Source organism: Onthophagus taurus, chromosome 2, assembly GCF_036711975.1.
Source record: "Onthophagus taurus isolate NC chromosome 2, IU_Otau_3.0, whole genome shotgun sequence".
In the NCBI taxonomy this organism is placed as follows: domain Eukaryota; kingdom Metazoa; phylum Arthropoda; class Insecta; order Coleoptera; family Scarabaeidae; genus Onthophagus; species Onthophagus taurus.
The window spans coordinates 25,425,541-25,446,117 of record NC_091967.1 but is presented as its reverse complement, the minus strand read 5'-3'; the positions used below and the strand labels follow the sequence as shown (position 1 = coordinate 25,446,117).

Sequence of the window (20,577 nt, the reverse complement as noted above, 5' to 3'; positions counted from 1 at the left end):
TAGCTTGGAAAAATTACCTTGAGAGAGCTGCTTTAGAATTCCATTTGTTGTTCCAACACGCCAAACATAGATCGAGCATCTCCTCTTCCGCGGTCAACATCAGGGACAGGAATTCGAAGTGATGTTCCTTTTTCTACTAGTGGATGAAGCTGATCTGAGGATTTTTTCATGCGTTTACGTTGGTGTTCTAGACAGTGGAGAGCTTCATTTCTCTGCCTTTTAATGTCATCAGTAGACTTGTCCAGATCAGTGAGGAGATAATCACTAGTTTTTCATAACTTGATAAATTTTGGTTTGTTTCATTTTCATCAGGATGTCCATTTCCGTTACATTCAATTTAGTTTTCTTGTTTTTGTTGAATTTGATCAATTGCGCATTGAAAATCCTCTTCTGTTTCTAAATTTGCCAATGCCTCAATAGGTTTGAACTAGATAAATCATGTTTCGAGGGGCAACCGAACATTGCCTCATACTTGGTGGGATCTTTTTATCCCACTATGCAATGCGCTGTTTTTCATAAGTTGAATAAACTTTAAGCCTTCACTCCATTTTGATGTTTTGTGGTCTTCTATCGAGGTGGTTATCATATTCTCTCTGCCCTGGTTGGCTCTTTCAACTCTACCTTGACTCTGACTATGTCGTGGTTGGTCGTGCACCATTTTGAAGTTCGGCCATGTATTAATCAGGCTGCCAATAATTTTATTAACAAATTCTCTGCCTCTGTCTGATTGTAAACTACAAAGAGCGCCAAACAAAGCGATATCAATGATATTATTATACACTTCGTTCGTAGTCTTTGATTTCAGTGGTCTTAGCACAACAAACTGTGTTAAATGGTCCTGGTACACCATTATAAATTTGAAGTCTTCATCAGGTTGCGACTGAAAATTAATCAAGTCCACTTGACATCGTGGTTTCATTTCCATTTCAATTTTTGAACACAATGTTTGCACAAATTTAAAAATAGTAAAATGTCCTTTGTAGTTACATTTTGAAATTTTCCTTTCAATTGCTGAATCATACGATCTCCTTTTCCATGTCCAGTGGATATGTGCGCTTTATTAAGAACTCCAAACAACTCTTTATCAAAAACATAATACCTATGTTGGTCTTGGTCTGTGACAGGGTGTATTAATTTTGTGATACGGTTTACTTCAATAATGTCATATCGTCTTAAAAACCTGATATCGTTACTTTCTTTTTTTGTTACTGTTTTTAGATTTTTCACTTTTTGAATGTAGCTATCATATTTCAATTTGGTCAATGTTAGTTAACCTTGGAAGTCGAGCGGTCTTGCTGCAGTTTTTCACGAAAAAGTTCTTTCGTGGGGTCTGACATAATGATTACACACTTAAACTAATTATTTATATGTAAATAAATCCTTTCACTATCGCACTACAACAAACAAGCAAACAAATCAAAACAAAGTTTTAGCGTGCGCACAGAGCAGCATTTGTGAATCAACTTTTACTAAACCACATCAGGCATAGTTAACTCTTCCTAGGAAAAGTTGATCTGTTTATTTTCAATCAACTGTTACTGATACTTTTAGTAAGAGTCGACTTTACCTACTAGGCAGAGTCAAGTCTTACTAACAATCGGCTTTCCCTGTAACATATACAATAAAGTGGTCATACAGGAAGATTCTAAGTTCCTTTAAGTTTCATTTATAATCATAAAAAGTTTCATTTCCCAATTTATAACCATTTTGATACAAACTTTAAACATCATAGTGACCACGTTGTTTGTTAGCAATTAATACAAAATATTTTTAGACAGTTGAAATATCATATCAACTGTTATGAATGAAATATGATTAATTTTCATTTCAATCTCGTCAATCATAAAGGTTACATATACTTTACGTTTCTTTTTACTAGACTTTTATTATTCTCTTATCGATACGAAATTTTTTTTGATACACTACTTTCGCAACAAAAAATTATCACCGATCACACGCAAGCAACTCGTTTATAAAAGCACTGAAAAATAAATTTAATCAAAATTTAATAACAGATTTCGTTTATAATAAATATTTAAACTGTTAACAAAACAAAATTTTCATAATAGTTATTTATAAACATTGCTTGTAAGTACGCCACGATTATTACTGAACTCACGCCACCAACACTTTACTAGTATTGTTGGCAAGAAATTAAATGTACTTCGCACGAGTCATTGCTTCGGAAACTCGTCGTCGACAAAGTTAGGAACATTTCCCGGGAAATATTTGAATTTACATAGAACGTGGTGGGCATAAAGTTCATACTGGAAATTTAAAGGCTCGTGGAAAGCCTGGGAGCGTTATCGCTGTAACTATCGGTCGTGTCAAAGGCTTTAATTTGACTTGAATCAACCGTGGCGTCAATTAGCACGACGGAACGATGAATGAGTCCGATTGCGGAAAGTGACGTTAATCAATGCCGCACCCCGGAGCTACGCCGGATAACTTGTCCGTTTTTCGCGAGGGGCACGACAGAGAGGGCGCTCTCTACGTGGACCGGAAGCCGCCCGATAAAATCTGTAATGGGTCACACAAACTACGGGTAAACTTGTAAAGAAACCGGTTTTACGGGGTTGATTAGCTGTAAAGTTAAGGTTTATTGGCACGTTTTTCTACTGGCAATATTTTTGCAGTAATTTTACGCTTCGCGCCGCTCTTAACTAAAGGACTCCAAGCGGTAACCTCGTTGTATAAAGGCTGTACATTTTTTTTAAATAACTTTTTAAAAGGGCCAACTTTTAACTTATTTTTATTAAAACGAAAACCTAAAGTTATCTATTACACTGTTTCAAATGAATCAAAAGTTTCAAACCTTCATCGTTAAAGGTAACGTCACAAGTTCGCGATGTAAATATTGAAAAAATGGAGACGTCTCTTTATCCTTGAAGAGAGATTGAAGACCAAGGTCGCAGAAATATATCATTAACTAAAGGATAAAGCCAAGGAACTTTATCAACATTTTTCGGGTGATATGAATTGTGCTGAAGATGACTCGCATGCAGGGGATGGTTCGAAAGATTCAAAACTCGTTTTAATTACCGTAACATTAAGTTGTGTGGAGAATCAGCTTCATCTGATGATAAAAAAAAAGTAATAAATAAAAGTAAAATAAAAGTAAATAAAAGTAAAAATAACTAATAAAAGAAAAAGATTACCGTCCTGAACAAGTATTTAATGCGGATGAAATCGGGCTTTATTGGAAACAAATGCCAACATAAACATACATTTTAAAAAATGAAAAGACAGCTGCTGGTTTTAAATTAGCTAAAGAGGATTGAGTTTCACTTTTACTTTGTGCACATGCAAGCGGAGACTTTATTACAAAACCATTGTTAATATATCGAGCAGCTAATGCACGAGCTTTAAAGAACAAGGACAAAGAAGCTCTTCTTGTCTATTGGCGAGCTAATTCAAAAGCTTGGATGACTTCTCAGGTATTTATAGAGTGGTATAAGAGTGGTTCGTTAAAGAAGTGGAACGTTATCTAAAATCTATAAATTTTGCATTTCACGTTTTATTGATATTGGATAACGCCCCATCTCATCCAGTAGATGCTCTCAAATTAGCTCACATGTGACAACCAACACCACATCCTTGTTGCAACCTTTAGATCAAGATGTTATAAAAGCTTTTAAAAGTCATTATATCTGGCACACGTTCAGTTTTGTACATGAGAAATTACAAAATGACGTTTCTCTCTCAATAAAAGATGTGTGGAAGTTATACAATTTTGACCAGCGATTACATGTATAAAACTTGTTTTAAATAATATTAAAGTATCAAAGATGAGTAATGCATGGAAAAAAACTGTTAAAAAAAGACACTTCCCAAAGTGCAAGTGAAGTTGATGAGGCAATATACAGAGCTGTCCTCTCTGTACGGTTGCTACCGAGGGATGATTTTCAATCCATTGTAGCAGCTGATATCAAATCTCTCGTCAATTACCAACAGGAAGAGTTGTCCAGTGCAGACTAACAAGAGCTGTTAATAGAAAATGAATCAGGAACGGATGATGCGAAAATAGAAATGCTCCATCTCTTAATTTGATAATTAAGTACTCCCCAATCTACTCTACAAAATCTACTCCCCAATTACATAAAAAATAATTTTTTGTAAGCGGATAATTACTAGAGAACAAATTAATGTGAAAATGTTCGAAATATTCTACCGGAGAGAATTGAAATTTGAAAATTTTGTGATTTCGATAGAAGAAACTATGACAAATCGAATGGTGTATAGATCTTGATCATAGGGTACATCGTTTACGAGTTATCACCACTTAAAGAAAGTCATTTTTGTGTTATTTTCAGGAATCTTCGCATTATTTTGGCGTTTTATCGTAATCAGTTGACTGGTTCTCTTGTTATATTCAAAAACTATACATGTAAAATCCTATCTAATTGAGGGCTAGAAAAATTGTGGCTAACTTCGCATAGGTTCATAACATCCAGTGCTTCCATATTCGCGGATTCAACATTCGCGGCGTATTTTGAGATCCTAACCCTCGCGAATGTTGAGGCTTTACTAATTGAAAATAACTGGTTCGGAACTGAACCATTAAACATTATTATTAGAAGTACTATAACTAATATCGGATTCGATTCGATCACGTCAAAGCGTTCGGTATAAATTTACGATCGATTGCGCGAACAAGGTAAACTGCACCGCGCATTATGCACGATACATTACCGCAATCCTGCAAATGAATTGTTTGGGTTGCCATATAATGGTGATGGATTGTAACTAATCTATTGATTCCTTTACATTCCGCTATCAAATAAAATGACGTTGCTGCTTCTTTTGTATGTACGTGTGCGTGTTAAAACAAATTACTGAAATGGAATTGTGGTTAACAGAAAAGTAAGAAAAAGAATTGTTTTATCTACCGCTTATTTAATCGTGTTTTACATAAATGATTATTTATTGTCGAGTGTAACACCCACCGACGAGCAATAAGAAACGGCTTCTGTTTTATATACCTCGTGAACGTGCTCAACTTCGTTTCCTGTCCGAAACGCTAAACCGGTCGGTACGTAAAGCTGAGCAGACTTTGGGAATTTACTGATGTGATCTTTGTTAGCGTCAAGATCAACATCGAGCGTCAACGCCGACGGCAGTATGTTACGCTAAACTCGGCGATTAAGCAGACAAAACTATCATCCTCTCGCTCCAAGTCTCGGCGTTCGAGCGAAGAATTATTTTAATTGCTAGGTGGAGGGCGTCGGGACGCAGGTGGCGTCGATGTGACGAGCGGAGAACATAAATATCCCCGTCGAACGCAACCCGCCACCGTAAATCTGCTCGGTCTTGTTTTGATCTTAGTCCCGTTGCCATTGCAGCAGCACCATCACCTTTGAAAACCGATTCTATTTCCGGACCCGTCGCGGTATTATTCAGAACGTACACTACAAGTTCGACGATTAAACGGGAACAGCCCTTGACATCCGAGTTAAACCCGTGACACTAAACACATTCGTTTTGTGTTTAAAATAGAAAGAACTCCAAAGAGCAAAGTATTTATTTGTACACTGAAACATAAATCTTTTTTAGTTAATGTCGTAACATTTACATTTTACAGATGAAAGAAGTAGATCTATTTCTTCATCGAATTACAATATTCGTATAATAGTTATTTATATTACAAGTGGGCTAGAAACATAATTACAGTACGAGTGTGGAGAACTGCACGACGAGGTCGTAGACCGAGTCGTGTAATCACACGAGTACTGTAATTATGCTCTAGCCCACGTGTGATATACAGCATTTTATCTACGACTGCTAAAAATTACTAAAAAATCAATTTCTTTAGAAAAGTCTATTTGACATTTATAAAAATATTTTGAAATGATTGTTGACAATTTTGAATTGTCAGTTTCAACAACATGTTTACTCATCTGGAATAAGTGTTTTGAAATGTAAAAACATAATAATTAATGTTTATAATAAATAGTATTGTTTCTCTGTAAGTAGATAGCACTTTCTCTTTTGTATTGTTGCTCGTTTCAATAAATTAAGTCTGTTCTGATTAGGCTAAAAATGCGTTACGTAATGAAACCAGTGCGGTAATGAACTTCATTACGTAACTCAAATCACCTCAAATGAGTGTGGTAATGATGACTTATCCAAGCAGTCGTAGATAAAAGTTATTAGTTATTACTTATTGCTCCTGTTATGTTGATTATTCATTCGTAATTATTGACACTTGACGTGTAGTGACACGTAAACAGTGAGATTCTGTATCAACTCTAATAGCTATTAGTACAATATCCATTTTACGGGCTTATCCCGTTTTAGTTCAAAGCCATGTATATTATTCAAGCCAACCGGAATTGTAAGCGTAACAACTATCGATTGCTTTACACGTTTAGGTATTTTGTCGGTTTTGCACGGTTTATCCACAACACGGCACCCGATTTGTCCCATTCTTTACAGCAAGAGGGTGTTTTTGCACATTTGGCTTTGCGCAAATCCCTGTAGTATTCCATTAGCGCAACTGTTATTTTTCCCCAACCCTCGTCTCTAATCCAACGTACATAATTTAATTAGGCGTCACGGTCCTAAAAGCTCATTACCATAAAGATTGCCGGCAGCGAGCGCGACGTGTTATTATACAGCTTCGCTTGGGCGCGCCTCACGACCCACGGCCCACCTGAGCAAAATTTAAAAATTATAAATTCTTCGATGGGACCATCGAGGTCTCGGCCCAATTAAAACTTTCGTTGGATATTTCCTCGCCGTTTTTAAGACTGCCCCTCCCAACGGCAACCCAACCAGAACATTACTTCTGCAGTTTGCACCGAACTTCTACAACCAATGTGCTATTTTGGAACACTAAAGTGGCAAGGTACCGGCCGCGTAAGGACCCTAATGTTTAAAACATGACCCGAAGCTGATATTATGAAAAGAGTTTTGATAATTGTTCCCTTGCAATTCGAAACATTATTTTTTTCTATTATCTTAAGACATAAGTACAGAAACAATTTTAATCAAATCAATTTTACCGTCCCCTCCGGTTATAATCCGAGATATCGTCGCCGAGGTTTAAGAGGTTAAAAATCTTGGCACAGGTCGCTACAAAATAATCTCTTAATTCTGGTAGGGAGGTCCGGAAAGTGGCGAAGCAGCGTCGTTTTCAGACGTTGCCGTCGGCGACTCGTTCCTGGCACAGTGACAGGCTCGTCATCCATTATCTTAATTTAATATTTACTTTTTTTTCGACTTGGTAATATAAATCATCCAGGCTTAAACTGGAAGGAATCCGATGCGTTCTCAGCTGCGTGACTGTATGCCACCTCCTCCTTCTTTCCTTCTTGATGTGAAGGAATGAAACGAGTTTGCGAAGGACCGCAAGTGGGATCTGAATGTAAACGCTAAGTAGGGCCACGCTGCGTTATTATTAGCCCATAAGTCACTCTCTCTACAAAGCGAAGATGGATGTGGACAGGGTTTCCTCATTTAGTACTTTGAGTATCAATCAAATCTGTCAACAAAACATACTTTATTTGGACGATTCCATCCCATTTATTTCTTAAAAAAAATTTCAGCTGAAGTAGCTGTGTGTATAATCAAATAAAGTCGCCATCTACAGATGTGTCTCGAAAGCCGCCCCCATTTCGACATTATTTCCTCCCCAATTCCTTATCAAATCGCATCGGACAGGCAGACCTTTGTCAGATTTAATCGATACGGTGTGCTTGGGTCCAGTAATGCTACGTCCTCTTTTATCTACGAAAATAAAACAAAGGGTATATCAGAAAACCATCGGGCCAAATACGAAATAAAACCGTACCCTCGTCACGGGTGGCCGATCGGACTAAATGTGACGGTTCGTCTCGCCACCAGAGTCAATAGAAAACGTTTAAATTTCCGAATTATTCTCTTTGGATAGACTTTTCTTGTTCTCGGTTTAATCACTTACCCAGTCCTTTTACATTATTTATAACCACAGGCCCAAATATAATACAATTTAATTTAAAATCAATGGAAAGAACATTACAGCAAAAATCGTTTTATCTTTGTGTCTACACCCACAATAATCAACATTAGTTGGTACTGGGCGGCCCAACATCCTTTCAATTCAAACAACGATTATGGATTTCATTATGCATTTTCAATTTTCCTTGTGGTTATTTCTACCCGAATTGCCACGTGCTTATTGAGGATGTGCTGACAGATTTTTAACATTTGTTGGTACTGGGTGGCCCAACATCCTTTCAATTTAACAACGATTATGCATTTCAGGCATGGCTCATTGTTCATTCAACTGTTAAAGAAACTATCATTTATGGTTTGTTGGTGTCTTCAGGTGTGAGTATTTTTCATGTAGATCACGATTGCTGCGAATGATAAAAGAACTCAAACTAAAGTACAAAAACATTACTAAAGAATTTATGGCTATGTATTTGTCTCTTTTTGAACCATGTCAAAATAAATTAAGTGTACCAAAGAAAGGGCTAGTGGCCTATAAAAAATAGTGAATTTAACTCACGATGCCAAGTTGACTTGATCGACAGCAAACACAAGCAGACGGCGATTTTAAGTTCATCATGGTGTATCAAGACGAAAAAGTCGCGTATCATTTACTGGATATCTTCACAATATTTGGAGCGCCATGCATTTAGCACAGTGACAATGGCAGAGAATTCGTAAATAAAATTATTGTCGAATAATGCCAAATGTGGGAAGAACCCAAAATTGTACATGGCAAACCCCGTCATAGCCAATCTCAAGGCTCAGTAGAAAGAGCAAATCAGGATATACAAAAGATGGTTTTTACATGGTTAGAGACAAATGAAACCACAAAATGGTCGGAAGGGCTAAGATTCTTACAGTTCATGAAAAACAGAGCTTGTCACTCCGGCACCGATCGCAGTTCTTACGAAGCTAAAGCAGTCCTAAGCTGTTTGGCTTCAAACCCAAAGTAGGTTTAAAATCAGTCTTGCCATCATTTGACGGATCGCCGGAAATAGTAGATGAAGAAGACCTTGAGACAGAAGGTCAAAACATAATTTTGGACAGAGCGGATGATAATAATAATAATAATGGTCCTGGTCCTGAACTGGAACAACCTTCTGCCGATACGATAAATGACGAACCTCAACCAGAAAATCAACAACATACTGTGGACACAATAAATGAAACCCCTCGGCCAGACGATCAACAGCCTGTTTCTGCCGATATGATCAATGAAGAGGAAAATACCGATAATGAAAAGGCTGTATGTTTACTGAAAATTCGAGAGGCTCGTGACGTAGCTAAAGTATCATTTGAAAAGCAAGCTGAAAAAATATTGATGCATTCAAATGCAAAATTTCTTGTTCTTTTCTAATGTTAATAAAATCCTTGCGCAATTCTAAGATTTCAAATATTTCAGTCAGATTACTAACTAATTTTTAAACTGTTGTTCATAAGTAATATTTAGAACTACTATGCTGAATTGTTTTTTTTTACCTTTCAATAAGAATCCATCTGTTTTATTATTTTGTCCAAAATAGAGTAGTCATTATTCATACTGACCGGGAAAAATATCATGTAGTTTTACTTACATTGCCCACTTGATACGGGCGTTATGTATACAGACCGGTCATTATGCATAGTGACCAGACTTCTCAAGTTGCCCGTAACATATACACCAAGGTATTTGTCCACAACTACCTGCTACCGTAAAAATAATACCAGTTACGAGACCGAAACGATTGCTTCGTGACGATGCCCGGATTCCCCGGAATAGGCCTAGGCTATGCAACATCGAATATGCTTTTGGAACATAGAATGTATTGACGTTCAACAAGCCAGAGGAGCAAATAGTGAGTGCCAAATATCAAGACGTAGGAGATGTATGGAAACAATACTTTAACAATCTATTGGGATACGCACCGGAAACAGGAATACAAGTAGAAACACCATCATTAGAAGAAATTAAGAAAGCCATGTAGCCTAAAGAATAATAAACCCGGAGATCGAAGATAGAATTAGAAAAGCGGAACAACTTTTATATTTGGAAAATATAGAAATAAACATAAAATATGTCCTGTCTAAGAGATTAGATGGTAAATTTGACATCTTTGAATGAGAAGTTTTGCGTAGAATCTTGTGTCCAGTTCAGTATAACAGCGAGATATATCAGCTTTTGAAACATGTCAACCTCTTAAAATTCATAAGAATACAAAGACTGGTGTGGAGACTTCCGAAAAGTACAGTCAATGCACCAATGTAGGGAAGGAGGCCTATGGAAAAGGAGTGGAGGCAAAGGTTAAGAGAGACCAAGGCCCGATTAGGCTGTAGAGCCATAGATGAAGAAGAAATTGGCCACATTGTCATCGCCTTCTTTGCTTCTGTTGTAAATCGAGTATCATTCTTAGCTTTCTTTTAGGACGCTCGATTTCAATGTTATAATCGGGAGTGGAAAGAAGCACAACTGATGACTTATGTTGTTGCTAAATCCGAAGATTGATGATTCAACTGCACTTCTTAGAAACTAACTTGTAAAAAAGTTATTACATACGATATTTCGTCCACTTTGATATCTTTCTCTTCCTTCAGAGGGTGCTATATCAGTATTTTATACAATATAGATTTGTCATTTGATTGGACAAAAAGTAGTAGTTTGACCACTACCAAACCTTAATACTTTACCAGTTTTGAAGGTATATTTGAGAGAATCCAGTACCAGCTGGATAAAATTGCTCATTAACAGTAAAGTTAGTTGCAGATATATAGTTGGCCTTCAGGAAAGTGTCTAAGATGTCTATTATCAAATCTGATAAAACGACTAATAGCTCAAAAATGTTGAAGGCCCCTTGAAGCATGATACAATGAATGCGAGTTATTTTCAGGTGGAAAATGTATTCCCTGATAAGCATCAAATTCAGATGTAGTAATAGCTTTCCATACACGAAGTAGTTTTGTTGGATTTTCTGCATGTTCACTTTCGTAACAGAGGATTACAGTTTTATTGCTTTCACGAATTATTATATCACACATTTCTGCGAACTTCAACTTTTAGAACGTATGTTAAATACTAAGATCTTTCGTTCTATGTGTTGATCCAGTGTTAGAGTATCTTAGAATATTTTGCGACAGGAGTCTGCGAGGTTGTCGTGGTTGATCCAAATTGTGCCATGTCTAGCTGTATAATTAGTTGCAGAAGATTCAATTGAAATTACTTCCAATTTTTCACCTGAATAACTTTTATCGGTAGGATCATATTCAGCTAACTGCAATTGCTTTATATCTGAATCGTTTACATTCACATTGTTACCTTCAAAATCGATACGTTCATAAGTATCTTCAGTAACAGCTTCTAAAATTTCCGTCATTTTTTGACTTAAATGCTTTAATTTTTTACTTAAATTCTTTGTCTTCGTGACTAAGTAATTGCTCTTGCTAGGGAGTTAATCACTCACGTTCAGCCAAGATTTACTTTATTCTTTATTCCATAGTATTTTTAAAGCCGTGAATATGAAAAAATAAATAGAATTATGATACTTGTAAAAAGTTAACCCCTTCATTCAATTTTTAGTAAACAATTATTAAAAAGATCTCATGATGTTGTTTTAAAAATATGATGGTTCACAAGGATTTTTTCGGATGATCGCTTATAGTTCCTTATTGTATTTTCTTCTTTTGCTATCAAAATATCTCTTTTATATTTAGGTAGGTGAACAAGGATTGATTGTATAACTCCTAGGGCGCACCATTAAATATAGACGTGGAACGTGTATGTACGATATACGTAGAACGTGTACAAACGGTAGACATAAATATTCGGTCGTAAATCTTTTATAATCGAATCTAATGAAATTTAACCGAACGTTATATGCGTGCTACGAGTCCGGCATTGTTCCGGTTTATGAAAAATATACGGTCGTTCCAGATACGGAACGCGGGGGCAGATCTCCGATGCGGCATTTTGTTTTGGCACGGGCACAGGTCCGTACACGTTTGCGGTCCGGGCCGTGCATTATTAATGCGTTCGACGTACAGAGACAATACAAAGGCCTTTCTGTATTGCAACCCTACGTAGTCGTTGCCTTTGTTCGGCGATAACCTTTTTTTTTGTAATAACCAGTACACGGGGGCGGCTCGCATCTGTATCTGGTCATAAATTACTTAAAAGTGCCATCGTTCTGGGTGAAGTATTAATTTCCTGCAATCCTCATCGGAAATAAATTGGACCGGACATAAAACCAAGATAATGAATAATTCGCTAACGGTTGCGGTCACGAATCGTTCACAATACCGCATCATCGATCGAATTGGTTCACCAATACGATCTGGTTTGGTCTAACGAAAACATTGCAAAAATTAACCACGTTAAATTTCAATGATTTGATACTGTGTGCACTGCAAACGTGAAACTAGTATTATAACAATTGAACCGAGGAAGAAAACCAGAGGGAAAAAGAAACACCATTCCTCTCGAGGTCGACTACAGAATGGAGATGATAAAATTCAGGAGCACCGTGCGCGAGTTCAGCGGGTCGAAGTGCGGGAATTTATCGACCGGAAGGAATTACGTGTATTGGCACTCACGTATAGGTCAGGCCGAATTGGTGCACTTTAGATTACACCCCCTCATATCTCGATATTGATTGTTACTGCCAATAACGTTTATGTTCTACTTCCATTAGAGGATTGACTTTTCGATGACAGCAGGATCGGCAAGGACGACGTGCGATTAGGAACATCAAGGCTTGTGTGTCCAACGCCGTAAACGTTTTAATCCATCGTAAATTGTCCGATAAAATTTTGTTAGCCATTAACCTGTTGAACAGGCCACTTTATCGAAACGATATTTTCTTTGCATTTACCTTCGTCTCACTTCCCGTGCTAAATCACCAACTGATAATAAAAAATGTATCATATTATAACTTGAATTTATAAATATTTCGTAACAGAATGGTGTGATGTTACAGCCTATGATATTGTTAAAATTATTTGTAGCGGTTTTATAAAAAGCTCTTTTTATAGAATCATATTTTTTAACGACTTTTATAAACATCATTTTTAGTTTAATGCAGTTTAGAGGGTTGTAGGATATCAAATTTGATGATACACATCATTTTAATTCCTGTGTCGATTTATAAAAATTACCTCTATGGGTTAAATAACGGAAAATGGATTATTGTAGGATTATCTCTATATAATAATTAAATATGCATAAGAAACGTAGTAGCGCTTACAAATTTCGCTATAAATGTGTTAAATCCGAGCGATTAATTAAAATCAGGAAGTTCAACTTTTATTTAATGTATTTGGTTCTGATCAGCAAGACGAATTTTAACTTAAAACCTACATGAAATAATGAAGCATAAATATTAGTAACAAATATGGCACATTCATAAATGTTTATTTATTATGCTTTTATTTTATTAACGTTGTTAATTTCGTTATGCCTAAATATTATATTGCAACAATCTTAAATATCATAATAATATAAATAAAACAGCTTTGTTTCAATAATCAGCATTTGGAATATTATGTTAGAAGAGAATTAAATCTTTTATTAATAAAATCTTCTTTCTGATTTTAGGTCGAATTTCTAACTACACCGCAAAGGAAATATACAGCATCTCAACAGAATCCTTCAGTAAGTGAACAACTTTTTCTATATTTAGTTCCCTAAATCTACCCATTTAGTTCTTGTTGATTCCTATACTATAAAATACTTCTAAACTAAAATTTCACTATTATTTAATTTTTTTTAACATTTATTACTATTTAAATTTCTTTCTGGAGTTCAATTTTTTACAAATTAAGTTATAAAGACAATTCTTTTTGTTTCTATTACTTCCTGTCTAAGTAATTGTTACTACCTGTTACTAAATACAATTTCGTCGTTGTATTTGTTCTCCGTCATGATACATTGACAGTTTCAATATCTACACAAGCAGTGAAAATTAACTGGAATTTAATCTTAATGTAAATTTTTACACTACAGTCGTTTGAAACCCTCAATCAGTTTCTGGTTTTACACGTAGGAGTTTCGCGATATTACATCGACTATAAATACAACATATTTGATTCCTTGTAATTTCAATAGCACGGAATAAATTAATTTTTGAAAGCAGCAAGTGTTATCTTAATAGCAAAGGCATACGGTTACATTTATAGTAGCTATATGAAAAGTATATCTATGTAGTACCCAACCCATTTTGGATCCACATCTAAAGATCTAATATATTTTATATACCCCTATCCTATAACAAACTTAGGGTCACGCTTTGGGATATCTAAATCAGCACTTAATAACAAGGAGCAGTCTGCTGTTTGGAGGCATTAATATTTTACATAGCACAAGATATGCCTGTTGGATGAAATAGGCTTACTTACTACACTATTGCATTAACCTGTTCTTTACTAATAACATAGACAGTTAAGAGTTGCCCTATAAACTAGCTATATTCCATGTAACCTCTTTACATTAGCATTACACCTAATATATTATAGTTCCCTTCCCTATCAAGTTTTTTTTACGTTTCGGTTTTTAGTTTCGTAACAGATGACTTTTCACATTTCCATTCATTCAACGAAGAGTGCAGAATAGGGAATATACGATTCTTCTTGATTAAGCTGAGGTTGTTTGCGCCGAAGGTCTATAATTAGTACCATATCAAACTGAAACTGATCAACAAATTGTACGCCTTTGTCTCGCCTTTCATTAGAGTACGCCCGATTAAACGTAGGTCGTTTCCGGTCGAGGCACTGCAATTATTATCACATCAACCCAAACCTGTTAATCACATTGTCATGCTTCTCAAGTGGAATCGGCTTTAATTAAAGTAGGAAATGTATGATTTTGTTCTATTAAGCCAAGGACACATTTCAATCTGAAACTGATCATCACATTGCTGAGTACAATCCAGAAGTGGCTTTGGCTTTAATTGAAGTGGGAAATATTAGATTTTATTCGGTTAAGCCGAAGTCGCTTGCGATCTAGGCGTTACAATTAATATCATATCAACCCAATAAACTGCTAGTAAACTGGTAAACACAAACTTGGAAGAGGGAATATAGGATTTTTCCTGATTAGCTCCTCCAGAATCAAACCGAAACTGATAATCACATTATACCGGAAATTTTTTATCGATTCTGTATGGCATTGTAGTTTAATAGGCTATTTTTACAGAAAGAAATGTTAAAAACGGCTGCACACTGGCTTAAATACATGTTACATGTCTATGTTCTTTCTTTTACTGCTGTTAATATTGACATATTGACTTGACAAAACCTGATTTTAGATTAAGGAAAAATCAGGCTATAAATATAAAAATGCGCTATAGAGATTAATTTTAATTCAGTTTTCTAAAATCAATCAATATTCTCTGCTAGTTAATTTCCTATAAATCATTTTTTGAGATAAAGTGAAAGGTCATCAAATAGTGTTTTTATCCATCTGTGCTGAAGATGACTTAATTTATCACTGCTGTTCACTGATATTTCATCTTGACTCAGAATATGTTGAGCAAAGTAATTAGTGTAAGGCAGAGACTATATTTGCAGACATTCAGAATGCCTTCAAACAGTTGAAACATCTGATAGCTAAAGATCACTTAAATTAAAAGATATTGAAGGTTTTGATTTTATGATGTTCAGTTTGTGCAATGTGTTCATTATTGTTAAATGATGGAAAAATTTCTGATGAGCTTCTCATCAATGCCACTGCTAAATCCATCTGGACTTTGAAGGCCATTTGAATTCCTTCTTTTTCAAATAGAGATCTTTTTTCAAGGCCCATGTCTTGCCATATTTTAAGCGACAATCGGTAAGCGATGTGCAACAACCATTCAAAAGTACTTATTGAGTTATGAAGGAGGATAAACCATAACAGAAATTATTGAAATTTGGTGGTTTTGTGTTAATTTGACTCGGGTTTAAACAACAAATATAACAATATAAAGGAATAAAAAACCTATTACTTGCTTATTATTTTATTCTAAACTAGTTTCGAGGTACAAACCTCATCTTACGATTCCAGAGATGTGTCTGTTTATTTTATGTTGTAGTGCGTTATTTAAAAACATCCACATTTTATATTTCGATGTATTAAACACAATGTTCTTCACGATATACAAATCAGATACATGATCTATATGTGTAAATGGAATTCCAGAAAGGGACGACGAAGTCTGAAGAAATCAAACAAACACGTAAATAGTAACGTGATTCAAAATCCTTTATCCATCCCAATCATGAATCACAGCGATAACACATTTTCCAAAACCAACGACTCTAAAAGAGTTACAAAGATTTTTGGAAATGTTAAACTTCTACCACAGATTCTTACCATTTCAAATATCAAAAACAAAAAAACGATCTCATCACTACAACACGACAACGCTTTTTCTTCAGCCAAAGATCATCTGTCAAAATTTATCTTTCTAATTCTTTCTTTGAAAATTTATTAACAATTTCGATCGTCAATTTTATTTTACAACCTCAAACATCACCATCAAAAAATCGTATATCTTTTTCTAGCTATAGTTTATCTACGAAATACTGCAGTATATTCATCATTTTTGGTGAGGATAATAAAAATTTACGAGATCACCTCGACAGTATTAGTTTCCCTATAAATCTGCCCGGTGACACATGCATCGTTAATAGGACTCGTAAAAGGGGTACATAAAGACAACGTATCCATTCCGACGACTATGACACGTGAACGGGTCCACTATTGAACATGTGTTTCTGACATACGTCGCTACGACGAACATATGACTATTCGTTCGGATAACAAAAAATAGGTCACCGGGAATACTGCGGATGCTTACCGTATGGAAATTGCGCAAAGCGGACCTTTTCCTCTAGCCGCGTACCTTTTGCATTTTCCATTCAGCTTCGCCACTGAACAACAACAAGCGTCAGCTTTCGCTTTTCCACTTTTCATACCTCTCAAATAACGCTTCGATACAAAACTTCGTTTCGATTTCATTTACGACAATTTCTGGAATACAATTATAATTAACTTATATTATTTACACTGTTATTAACGGTACCGTAATCGATATATCCTTTCAGAGTTTCCATTAACGAGAGCTACTAATTTTGTTGCAAAGTATACAGGAGGCGTAACGGTGAAATTATGGTTATTGTCTATAAACTGCCTCGATTGTATTAATGTTTCGAATACCTCATCACTTACTTATTGATTGTGAGTACTTAAAAAATTCATTTTGTTTTATATTCTTTAATTTCTGTAATGATCCATTAATTTCATATTAATATTTCTTTCAACAATTTGAAATTGATCATAACAATATAAAATTGTCTAAAAGATCATATGCATCTACTTAGAAAAAGGTGAATTTAACGCAAATTGCAACTTAAACCCAAGAAATAAATAGCCGTCCTTAAAAAACTTGTTTACTCCGGGCTTTAGGTTAATTAATCGTAAAAGCTCGGTCCAATTTCGGGCTCGCACGACGCCGCGCATCGCGTTCCGGAGAAAAATGGCGGTCATAAAGGGGTAGTAGGTATGACGCGGTTACATTCGGGCGTAATCTGGCAGAAAGGCAACAAAAAAAGAAACGGGGCGCTTACACGGGGAGCGGTCGCATAAAACAAAAGGCAATAAAACACCACGGGCTTCTGACGGCAGTGATGGACGTAACATGAAATAAAAAGGAAATGTCCGAGCTATTTTTTTTTGAATTCAGCGACCTTGGGCCAGCTTTTGGAAGCGCGAAGAAGTATCGGGCCAAGAACTGAACGGTATCCGCATTTTAATGGCAACCTTGTTTTTATGTTTTGTACCGATAGCGCTAACGGGATTACGTCCCGAAGGAAGCTGGATAAGAACGAACGCGATAAAATTATTTTGGAACTCGAACGACATAAATTTTACGACGACGACGCTGGGTCGGAATTAATTATCCCTGTAATGTCGCTTTTTTTTGTTGTTTGACGTTTGAATCACTTTTTTACGAGGCTCATTAATTATCATGTTACTTGTTTAAATTTTTATCTAAAAGTAAAAGTCCTATAACAAAGAAAACTGGGTGATTTACAATTTAACTTACAAATTTTAGAAAATTTATGAAAGTTTTTATACTAAGATGTAATCATGGTAATGTAATTAGGTTTAAATAATAAAGTATGATTTAGTAGTTCCTTTTAGACTGTTCTACTCTCCCGACAGTTTCTACTGAAATATTTAATTTACCCATCTAGAAACGCAAACGAGGATAGTAATGTTGTATTTAAAATTTAGGTAAGTTATAAGAGAATGATCTCTCAAATAAAGTAATAACATGTAACGGTGGTGAATCCCTTGCTTCGAACATTTAAGCTATGGACCTCAGTGCGGAATGTAATCTTATCATAAAAATAAGATGGACATTTAAGAAACAGTAACTTATGATAAAATGAAACCACATGGTATATGCGACGGTTAAACATATTCAGCCACCCAAGATCGATCAGCCTGTGTCAGACATGGCAACCTCGTCGAAGCTCGAAAATCATTCGGAGACATGAATTCTGAACACGCTACATCCTTTGTGATATTTTTGAGTTCAAACAACTATGATATACTGTATCACAAAAGCTAAAATGGCTCAATACTAAGGAATCGCAAAGCATAACCTTTGTGCTGCGATTTAAAATATTCCTCATGCTATATATGAGCTTCAAAGTAGCAAATAAAATTTTTGTTTTGTTCAGGATGTGCTTTTCGAACTTAAGATTCGAGTCGAGCTGTAATCCTAAATTTCTAACACACTCCCTAACACCAATACATTTACCACCAATATCGATTTTAAAATTTTCTGCAAGAGAGTCTCGTGCACCCCGCATGCCAAACAGCATAACCACTGATTTATTTGAATTTACCCGTAACGAGTGTTTAGTGGATACATCTATCAGATTATTTATGTCCTCACTCAATTTAACTTGAGCAGTCGCCATGACCGTAGGCAAGAACGATAGATAGATTTGGGAATCGTCCGCATAAAAATGTACTCTGAATATTTCAAAACTGTCGAAAAATTAAAAGTGTAGATGCAAAACAGTAGAGGCCCGAAGATAGAACCCTGTGGCACTCCTAACTTCAAGCCTCGCAGTTCAGATCTCCGATCACGCAATTTAACCGCTTGTTGTCAGTCTGACACATAACTATCAATTATGCTCACAGCAGAATCATTGAACCCAATAATGGATAAGATAGCTGATAAGATTTTGATCCGCCGCAAACAATATGTCATCAACTATATGCATTAATGCTGTATAGCAACTGTAGTTAGCACGAAATCCAGACTGTGTCGAAATTCTCGAATTTGATCATTTATAATTTTTTCTAATACTATAGACAAAACAGGTAAAATACTAATGGTCACAAGTCCGAAAATGGCAAAGGTGTTACCAAAGATTTCTTCCAACATTTTAGAAAGATTGACCTCGATAAGCAAATATTAATAATATGTGTGACGTAAGGAATAATGAAAGGACAACAGTAATGTATCATCACAACCGAGAGTTCATCATATCCTACACTACCAGATTTGATATTTAACACTACGAAACTGGCACAAAAGCAAACAATTCATTAAAAGTAGACTTTTTCGTACTAGTATAAGCCTGAACTAAGTCTGGATCAGCGATCATTGAGTTTTCAGCAGCTTGCAAAAAATTATCATTAATGCCTTCAACGTCATTCAAATGTTGTTGAAGTACCCGTTGTTTTGATTTGGTAACATTCAGATGCCTTAGTGATTTCCAAGGATCCGGGAAATTTTTATTTTTAAAAGATGATTCATAGTACGAGAGACCGTATAGAGACCGAGCAGAAGGCTCGGTCTCTATTGCGTGCGCAACATGTTTTCTAAAAGATTTATATTATTTCATTTATATTATTTATATTATTTCATTTTGATCGTACTAAATCCGGCATTGCCGATATCTTTTCCTTAGAAGTTGACCTCCCAGAATTACAATACCTGCAGAGTGTAACAAATTTATTATGATTAATACTTAATGTTTTTATGAAAATGTTTACTTCATACAATTTCAGGTTACTTAACACAATATTACTATAATTAATTATATAAATTGCAGCTTTCTTACCTTTTACCTATATCTAGCTTCGATACTTTAACCCCAATCCACTACTATTCTCTATTCTCTTACAGAGATATTAACCTCACAATACTTAATTCTGTAAACAAATGATACAACAACAAGGTAAGGAACAAAATCGCACTACCCATAGATACAAGTGTTCTACACATCATATTCGTTTGACGTTATTGCAATAATAGTATCATCAACTATCCAACGGAAAAATTACTAGAAAATGGATTTGTCGAGCTTTGCTCAATCGCAATTAGAAATATCGAGTTTCCCTTTATCAATTGATTTAAAATTAGATCCTAAAATCAATATGGCACCTTCCTAGGGGATTTCTATCCAGCCCCGGGGCTGTGCCAGTGACTCGAACATGAAATGTATTCAAATATTCCAGAATAAACTGCTACCAAACATAATTAGTACCCCTGGTTTGCGCAAATGTGCGATATACACAAAGATCTCCCAATTCCAACCGATAAGGAAGAGATTGAAACATTTGCTGAAAAA

General features: G+C 35.5%; 2 protein-coding genes across 2 annotated transcripts in view; both read left to right on the top strand.

Annotated features, from left to right (window-relative positions):
• The window catches only part of LOC111417883 (argus), a 397,290-nt gene that overhangs the window by 47,934 nt on the left and 328,779 nt on the right, over positions 1 to 20,577 (top strand). The window contains exon 2 of the mRNA XM_071194566.1: positions 13,538 to 13,594. The gene's annotated coding sequence lies outside the window, so the exon portion shown is untranslated. The remainder of the gene's footprint in view (positions 1 to 13,537; positions 13,595 to 20,577) is intronic.
• The window catches only part of LOC139429080 (uncharacterized), a 516,749-nt gene that overhangs the window by 221,083 nt on the left and 275,089 nt on the right, over positions 1 to 20,577 (top strand). The window lies entirely within an intron of this gene.